Raw genomic sequence first — 10,521 nt, 5'->3', positions numbered from 1 at the left:
CATTTGAATTAGTGTTGAATGAGACAATGATCTCATCTTTCGTTGGCACTAATGGTGCAAATGAGGATTTGAGCAAGAAGCTGATAATTTATACAAATGTAATTATCATTATGAATTTCTGCTTGGTAGAACACATCTTAAAGGAATTTGAATGCAATGTAGATTTAAGTAAGCCAGTGCTAACACACTGTCAGAAAAAATGACCTTTTCTTTCTCTGGGGTGATACCAGTTCCGTTTTGTACTTTTACAGGTATACTAAACATGATATAATGTTGTACCTTTTGGAGTACATTACTGTACCTTAAAGGAATATTCCACTTTCTGATAATTTACTCACCCCCTTGTCATCCAAGATGTTTGCGTCTTTCTTTGTTCAGGTGAGAAGAAAAAAGGTTTTTTGAGGAAAACTTTCAAGGATTTTTTCCCCATATAATGGAATTAAGTGGACCTCAACAGTTTACATTTTTAATACAGTTTAAAATTTCAGTTTCAATACAGCTTTATAGGGGACATATTACAATACTTTTTTTAGGTGTAAAATAAATCTTTGGTGTCTCCAGAGTACATATGTGAAGTTTTAGATAAAATATTATATAGATAATTTATTATAGCATGTTAACATTGCCACTTTGTGAGCGTGAGGAAAAATGTGCCATTTTGGATGTGTCCTTTAACATGCAAATGAGCTGATCTCTGCACTAAGTGGCTGTTTACACTTGGCATTATCGTGCGTTTTCATCGATCGGATCACAAGTAGACGACGTTAATGCCAGGTGTAAACGGTGTTCAAAACGTTTTGAACGCGTCCACTTTCGACCACTTTCAACCACATCCAGAGGTAGTCGAAACCACTTTCGATCGGATCGCTTTGGAGTTGCGTAACGCAATGTGGTTGAATGTGTTCGAACAGCCACACGCGACCGCCTTCTCTCCGCCCATTTATCTAATCTGAGGTACTAAACACAAATTTTACGTCTTTTTTTGACATCTGGCGTGAACATACGGTGAACAGCGCTATTTTTAGCCTTTCATTGATAAAACTACTGCGGGTGTTCTCCATAATTTCATTTTGAAAGCGTGTGAAAGTTGCGCGATCCTATTTCATCAATTGCGCTGAAAATTCAGAGAAAGCTCTAACATACAAACGTACAAAACTCTGTGCAGCATGTTTACTTGCTAAACAAGCAGTGGACTCTGACATAATATTAGTTTGCGTCCATATAAACTCATAATTACTCCCGCTCGGGTTTAAATGACAGCAGAGAGACTCGCCCACCGTCTCACAGACCACCCCCTCACAGTATTCAGGACAGAAGTGGTCAAAAGTGGACAAAAGAGACGGATTTAAATACCAGGTGTAAACGTAATGTGTCTCTCTCGTCCACTTGTGATCCGATCGATGAAAACACATCTTAATACCAAGTGTAAACAGCCCCTAACTGGCATTGTCGTCATTGCATAGTGCCAATTAAGGGACGGTATTATCCCCTTCTGATATCGCAGGGGGAGCCAAATTTCAATGACCTATTTTTTTAAGATGCCTGCAAAGAATTGTTTACCAAAACTACATTACTATTTATTGATCTTTTTCATATTTTCTATGTTGATAGAAGCACAGGGACCCAGTTATAGCACTTAAATGTGGAAAAATCAGACTTGTCCCCTTTAAAAAAATCTTAACCGAGGCATATGGGTCTTATCTAGCGAAACAACCGTCATTTTCAACAAAAAATTAATTAAAAATAATAACTTTTTAACCACAACAGCTCGTTTTGCGATAGCCTTGTGATGCACCAGCGTGACATTACATATTACGTAATTTTGTCAACAGGTCACACATGATAAATGCAAAACTACCACTCCAGTGTTTACAAGTGTGGAAAAAGAAGACTGTCCTGAAGTTGTTGTATGATACTAATTAATGTCTTTTTGTCAATTTATTGTTTAAAATGGTCCACAAGTGTGTGTTTCACATATGCACCGACGCGTCACACTGCTAGTGCAAGACGAGAAGTTGTGTTTTGTGAACATGACGATTGTTTTGCTAGATAAGACCCATAAGCCTCGGTTTGGATCGTTTAGGGCCTTTTGAAGGTGCATTAAAACTGCAATTTTAAACTGTAAACAATTGAGGTCCACTAAAGTCCACTATATGGAGAAAAATCCTGGAATATTTTCCTCAAAAAACTTTTTTTTCCACTGAAGCAAGAAAGACATAAACATCTTGGATGACATGGGGGTGATTAATTTATGAGTTTTTTATGAAAGTGGAGTAATTCTTTAAGGTTTTGTACCCCTAAAATTTAACGGGTACAAAATTGTTTCTTAAGGTACACAATAGGTCCTTAGGATTAAATATTGTACCTCAATAGGTACAACATTTCAATGTGTTGGATAACCATAAAGGGACTAAAATGAACTTCTGAGGGTACCACCCCAGAATAATTAAAGGAACACGCCCCCAAATTTTGGGAATTTTGCTTATTCACTGTATCCCCCAGAGTTAGATAAGTCCATACATACCTTTCTCATCTCTGTGCGTGCTGTAACTCTGTCTGAGCAGCCCCCGCTAGCTTAGCTTAGCACAAAGACTGGAAGTGTATGGCTCCAGCTAGCAAACTGCTCCTAATAATTGACAAAATAACGCAACCTTTTTTTTATTTAAGGTCATATGAGACACAGCCATCTTTTAACAGTACATACTGGGAACTATATTCTCAGAATATAGCACTGCTACTTGGGTGGAGTGATTTGCTCGCAGCACCCGAAAAGCCTCCTGGTGAGGAGCAGAGAGTTCGATCAGAGTTGTGCAAATCACTACGCCCAAGTAGCAGTGCTTCACCTTCTGAGAATATAGTTCCCAGTATACGGTTAAAAGATGGCTGTGTCTCATATGACCTTAAATAAAAAAGTTTGCATTATTTTGTCAATTATTAGGAGCAGTTTGCTAGCTGGAGCCATTCACTTCTAGTCTTTGTGCTAAGCTAAGCTAGCGGGGGCTGCGTCAGACAGAGTTACAGCACGCATGGAGATGAGAAAGGTATGTATGGACTTATCTAATTCTGGGGGATACAGTGAATAAGCTAAATTCCCATAATGTGGGCGTAAAGTACTGTGCAGATTATATAAGTGAATCACAGGTAAATATTATATTTTTTATCTATAGCAGTTTAATTATCTTTAGCTTTATGTCTTTTAATGACATTTAATCCCACCGCAATGGAGTTACAGCAGAATATTCATATAAAAATCAATACAGTTCTTCTAATGAACTTTTTTTTGTATATTTATCCAAAACCATTTTTATTAAAGATTTACTTTGATGACCTTCAAATGCATGTTTGTGCTAGCTTTAAAGTGACAAAAAGAAAAACATAATAAAAATACTAAAGTTAAAAGTTATATTTTGGATTATGAGCCTTTTGAAGCGTTTCATTAAAATAAATGCTCTATATTTTCATAAACCCTGCATGATTATTATAAACTGGTAAACATCTGTCTGTCAGTCCATATGCTTCACACCCCATATGTTTCATACATTCCATACATTTTACACTCCTGGCAAATGTCAACCTATGGCTGTCTTTCACAGATCAAAAACAGCATCTGTCTTCCTTTCCTAATGGACAGGAGGTTCAAAGGGTCATTATGTGAAAAAACAGCAGCCCTGGCTGTTAACCTCCTTAAAAACATGTTTGTTCGTTCTATGCGGCCTTCACCTATGCAAACATAAAGCATTTGTGCCTACATGTGGATCTTGATGTATAGAGTTGGGCCGCTGGCCTTTCCTTAAACGGATCTTGATTAACCTCTGGCTATTTCATTCTACCTCTCTAATACAGTAGCTAAAACAATTAGATTGCAGTTAACACATCAGCTGTTAGGATTATTATGATAAGGTCTACCCTCCAATAACAACTTTAAGCTGAACTAAACATGATTTTACAAATATGAATGGGTTTTGTTAAGCCTGACGGACAGCTGAATGAAATTCATCAAAGTTTTAATGATGGAACTCTGAACCTTGTGAACTCTGAATCTGTTTGCATTGACACTCTCTTGATTGATTTTTAGCAGACTTCATTAAACACAATACTGAGTGATGCTTGTCTGTCCAAAACGTGTTCATGCTATGGTTGCTCTGGATGTTGCTAGGATATTCACAGTGGCTTCTGTGTGCTTTTAAAGTTTAAGGAACCCACATTCTGGACATTCTGTTCACAAGATATGGTTCAGGGAAAATATTTAGACTTGCCTTACAAGGTTTGTGATGCTTTAGTTTAGATTGATCAGGAGATTGTAAACATCTTCGTCTGGCTGGAGTGTTCTTGTCTGTAAAAGTGACTGAGTAAAAAACAGGTTTTATAATTCTGTCAGAGAAACAAGATTGAACATTTTTGTCAACCTTCAGTATCACCAAATGAAAACACTTGACTTTAATTTAGTTCATCTTGTTTTAACCCTACATCCATTTGAATTGATTACACATACAGTAGGTCCAAAATGGAGAAAAATGTCCGTGTCATACACTCAAAAAAATAAAAAGTTGGATTTACTTAAAAAAACTTCGTCAAGTGGGTTCCACATAGCTTTGTTAAGTAATGTCAACAAATAAAATGTAAGTTGTATTTACTAAAAAAGTTTGTGTAAAATTGACAATTTAAATGTTACATGGACTAAAGAAATCCTAGTAAAGTCACTATTATGAAACATTTAATTGATGAAAAAAAAAGATTTAATAACTCCATTACAACGAATCAATCAATCAGAGTGCAGCTGCTCAATACAACCTTTATTTAATTACAGTTTATCAAACATACCACAAACATACTTGAAATGCAATGTAACATTTCAAACCGTTTGTGGGTTTGTTTTGTTCTAAAATATATCAGAACAAGTTAATTAACTAATATTTGGCCACTTATTACTCAGGTACCCATCTAATCGTGCTACACTTTTGCAAGAGGGTACAACAATTCTGCCAGAACAACAATTTACCCATAATACACTGCAGCATCATCAGCCAATGAGATGCAATTCTGTATTGGTTTTATTAATCTGTTACTTTTACGCAACAATGTTTTATTGGCTGAACAAATAATTTTGAAGTAAAGCTGACAAGACACAGTCTTTTGTTGAAATTACTAAGTTAAATTAATCATATGCCGTTACTTGTGTTTGTTAAGTAAAGTGAACAAGAAATTATTTAGTAAAACTGACTCCAACAAAGTTCATTTTTTTGAGTGTATAAATATTATAAATTTTTCCACATTTTTTGCCAGCCTAAACTTGACCATAACTACTAAACATTTGTTCATTTTCAAAATGTTAACCATTTAAGCATCTGTTTGTTCTTATAATTTCACATTTTATGAAAAAAAATTAAAAATAGTATATATTTTATAGTAAATGCTAAAAAGATTTTAATATAATATTTTAATACAGTCCTGTTATGTTAGTAATTAACAACAAAATTTTGATCCATTATTATTTGTTAAGGAACAGTTTCAGAAAAAAAACTCACACTTAAGTCCATAGAGCACAAAAACTGTCATAAAATATTATATATTCATATTTTTCCACTTTCAATTACTTAATTTTTTTGTCAGCCTCATTAAAGGAAAAACTGTATTTGCTCGATAGGTCAATCGTGAAGAAATGGTATCATCAGAAGAAAGACAGTAGGCCTACTTTGAAATATCTAAATGTTGAATCCTTGCCAACACTGTTAAAAGGGAAAGTTGGATCAACTTAAAAAATTACTTGAGTTGGTAACAAATCTGAAGTTTTCTCACTTTAAGTGAAAATTTTAAGTTGAAAATGCTTAAATATTTTAGTTTTTACCAGAAATTTTAAATGTTCAACTTAAATGTAGAGCAGTAATTCTCAAAGTGTGGTCCGCGGACCACTAGTGGTCTGCCAAACCCCCCCAGTGGTCCGCCAAAAGATGACCTAAACTAGGCAAGTGTTTATACAATCGTCTCTTATTTAAGTAGATTTTTAATGCACTTGCGAAACTGTGATATCAGTTTTTGCCTTTCTGTTTTAATAACGTCAAAATGGATTGGTTGGCTAAACCAAAGAGAGTCAAAATAAAAGATCAAGCATCAACTGAAAACAGCTAAAATCCACAGATCTATTAGTTTTGTAATGTAATCGTTTTTGTTTCATGTGTTAAATCCCTGTAATTTCAGTGATTTTGGACATTAAAGGGAACATTTTTTTTTCAGTATTTTATTGTTACCATATTTACAACCATAGACTTCATATACCCACCACCTCAGTTTTAAACTAATGGCTCTTTGGAATGACATTAAGTGGGACCTAGCTGTTATACTATGTTTAATTGCATTTTTCTTCACATGTGCAGTTTGTTGTTCATATTAAGCTGCAACTCATTTCACATTTACTTTTTCAAATGAAATAAAATTCATATTATAATTTCTGAACATAGAATTTCATTTGTTTTTAAAATTAGTTTTTGACTTGAAACAGTTGCATATTAAACTTAAACTTAGTTTATCCTTCCTTGTTTGTTGTTTTTTCGGGGAGTGTTAGAGTGGGATTCTGTTAGGTGGTCCTCAGAAAAAAAAAGGAAGATAAAGTGGTCCTTGGGCTGAAAAAGTTTGAGAAACACTTATAAAATGTAAGTTTATAAAACTTAAAGGATTACTCAATTTTCTTAAAAAAAATAATTCCAGGATTTTTCTCAATTTGATTGGACCCCAACAGTTTACAGTTTAAATGCAGTTTAAACTAGCAGTTTCAACGCAGCTTCAAAGGGCTATAAATGATCTTAAACGAGGCATAAGGGTCGGAACAATTGTCAGTTTCTGCAATAAAAATATACTTCTAAACCACAATAAAAATGACTATCATTTTGGTAGATAAGACTCAGATATGCCTCATTTGGGATCGTTTATAGCCCTTTGAAGCTGCAATTTTAAACTGTAAAATAATGGGATCCAATAAAGTCTATTTAATTGGGAAAAATCCTGGAATGTTTTCCTCAAAAAACTTAATTTCTTCTGAACTGAACAAAGAAAGACATCAACATTTTAGATGACATGGGGGCGAGTAAATTATCATGATTTTTTAAGAAAGTGGAGTGGAGTAAACCTTTAATTTTTTAGGTGTTACCAACTGAAGTAATTTTTCTTAGTTGAGCAGCTTCACTTTTTACAGTGAATATTTTGAAATTTTTATATAGATTGCACTTATTCATGCATAAATAGGAGACACATTCAAATCTGCACTTTCAATGGGACCCAAGTGCATAACTAATTTAAAGAACAGTTATAAAAGGAAATTGGAGTAAAATGATACAATTAGGGATGGGATGGTATGAAAATTTCATATCATGATTATAGTGACCAATCACGGTTATCAATATTATCATGGTTTTGTTAAAATGAGATGGAAATGTTCAAAAAGAACTGATACACGCACTGAAAACATTTGAACAAGTTGTATTTTTAAAAATCACAATTTAATATTTCATGTTCCTGAAATTATTTCTGTGCTAAATAAATAAATCTGTCTAATAAGTTAACCGTGTATGAATCCAATACATTATCCCTTAAATTCCTTGTTGTGCAAAAACTATGTTGCATGTTAAACTGATTCTGGCTGGACAGGATTTACCACGAGTTTTTAAAATCACGCTAATCAAATACGGTTGTAATGATATTTATTTTTCTAAACGATAATACTAACAGTCAGGACATTTTATCGTGGTTAATCGCGAAACCGCTAATCGTCCCATCCCTAGATACAATTGTAATAAAGCACACACCTTTAGCAGATTTCATGCTGTTTTGCATTAACCCAGCCAAAAAACAAATTAAGGACAAAAGTGAATTTGTGGTGGCAACTATTGTCCAACTCACAATTTTACAATTCCTTTGGTGTGTAAGTGTGTACATGTTAACGATATGCAAAAGGTACAAACCCCAAGGTAAACAATGACGCGGGTTATCGTCTAAATAAGCATTGCATTGCATTGTGAGCGAATCTTACAAACATGGTAAGGAGCGCGAGCGTCATATATTTCCAGCTGACATCAGAGGTATTCCAATCACAACGTACAGATTAGCTGGCCAATCAGGGACACAGCGCTTTTCAATGAGTTTTGTACAAAATCAGTGCGTTTGAGGAAGGCAGGATATCTGGAACTACAAAAATGTATGGTATGTGGAAAATTTAAAAGTGTTTTTAACCATAAACCACGCAAACATATTGTATTATACCAAATACACAAAATAACGGTTTTTAGCAATGAAATAGATGCTCTTTAATTGCATTTGAACATTTTAAAGAGGGCACCTATTATGGCCTTTTAACAAGATGTAATATAAGTGTACCCAAAATGTGTTTGTGAAGTTTCAGCTCAAAATACCCCACAAATCAATTATTATAGCATATCCAAAATACCCCTATTTGGGTGGGTGCAAAAACGCGCTGTTTTAATGTCTGTAACTTTAAAAGCAAATGAGCTACAGCTCCTCACTTCCTTACAAACAGACAGTGAGTGCTTTCAGTTAAAATAGATCTGATTCATACAGTCTGAGACAATAGTATCTAGTGCAAACAATACAACTCACTGAGGGTGGAAACTATGGTAATGCAGGACTGTAAGTGGGCAGGGCTTTATCATTGTGACCTCACTTTGAAAAGAGAATCAAAACGGAATGTCTAATGATACTGCTTTGGTTTCACGGGGATTAAAAAACAAGGAGCGGGTGGATTTTTTTTTTTATTGTAGGGTGGTTTTGTTCACACACTGCCAACAAACAAGTCCAAACACCTTGTAAAAGTTGATTTTGCATAATAGGAGTCCTTTAAGGAGTGGCATAAAAGAAATACTGGCTATATTTGAGTATTAAAATACCTAGATAGCAATCCGCCCTGGAGTCTATTGCTAACTGAATACAAGGTGTGCATGAAAAGAGTAGCCATCCTATTCTCTGTTTCTTGCATTCATTCTTGCATTTTCTTATCTCTCCCACTAATCTTACATATTGACCCATGCAAGGCTCTTTCCAGTTAAATATTAACCTGTTGCACAGTAATTGGCACTGCAGTTTCTTTGTGCAAATAAACATTTTGATGGCATTCAGTGTTTGTGAGATTCTGAAGATCACTTTCAGCACAAACAGCGTATATTATCACAGCTCAGCTTTACAGGAATGCTGAGCGAATAATGCCAAGGAAATGGAGCGTGGTGGCAGTGCTGGTTTAAGACAGCTGAGCGGGAGAGCATATGGCGAGCAGGTGTATGTGTGTGTGAACTGTTATTGAAATGTGCGCGTGGTCAGGGATCAGTGCCAAACTCAAACCTGTAGTTCAGGTCTCATAAACAAACACCAAATCTTTATTGTGATGTTTATGTTCTGGATCAATATGAAACCTAAATGTGTCTTAAACGCTTTAGTGATGCAGGGGTGGTTTCCCATCATTTTAAGACAGGACTTAAGGAGTTTCATTATGAAATATAACTAGTTTTCCTAACCATGCCTTGCGAAAAACATTACTTGTGTGCATTTTGAAGCAAATCAAAGGGCACTGATGTATTTTAAGATATGTCAGTGCAAGCTGTTTTCCGTTTGGACAGCTCTTACATTTATTTTAGTCTAGGACTAGTCTAATCCCTGTCCGGAAAACCGCCCCGTAATGATATATCCAGTTAATCTGCTTATGTTTGGCTATTAAATATCAGGGCCAACTTGAATAGTTTCTAAATCTACCAACAGCCTTACCGATTAATAATGCATACAACTTTTAATACTTGGAAAATTAAACAAATGTTTTATTTTTATGTAAAAATTACATAAGGGACCCCCAGTATGTATCAAATTAAGTCTGGATTTACTTTGTTATGATTAACAGTACTGTGCAAAAGTCTTAGGCCACCATCACAGCTTTGTTTTTTTGGCAAAATTTTAATGTCCATCCATATTTATTTTTTACTCTTTTATTAAGATACAAACAGAAATACAGGAAATATGTAGAAAAAATTAAATAACAGTTTTTCAGAACTAAATGTCGTTTTCAGGCATCAGTCAGTATTTAGTGTGATCTCTCTTGGCACTAAACACATCTTGAGCTTTATTGAAATCCTGAAGTCATTCGATTAGAATAAGGATTTAATTTCATTTAGGTTCAAGAGATCCTGCAGGTGCCTGCTATTGCTTAAGTGGAAGGGGAGTTTACCCTAAATATTTGACACTTCAGCTTATACTTTATACTGTTTTTAATACTACATACACATTTCTTGTATTTTCTGGTTGTTTTCTAATAAAAGAAACTGAGATATAATTATATATGATCACTATACAATGGCAAAACAACAAATCTGTAGCATGGTGGCCTTTTGCACAGTCTTTTCACGTTACAAACAATAACATTTTTTAATTTTTGTATATATATTTAATTTTTTTACAATAATGTTTTTTGAGTAGAGATAAGGAGCAGGGACTCCCTACATAATCAAATTAATATTGGATGTACTTTGTTATGAT

This window comes from Paramisgurnus dabryanus, chromosome 1, assembly GCF_030506205.2.
Source record: "Paramisgurnus dabryanus chromosome 1, PD_genome_1.1, whole genome shotgun sequence".
Classification (NCBI taxonomy): Eukaryota; Metazoa; Chordata; class Actinopteri; order Cypriniformes; family Cobitidae; genus Paramisgurnus; species Paramisgurnus dabryanus.
This window is presented reverse-complemented; position numbering follows the sequence as displayed.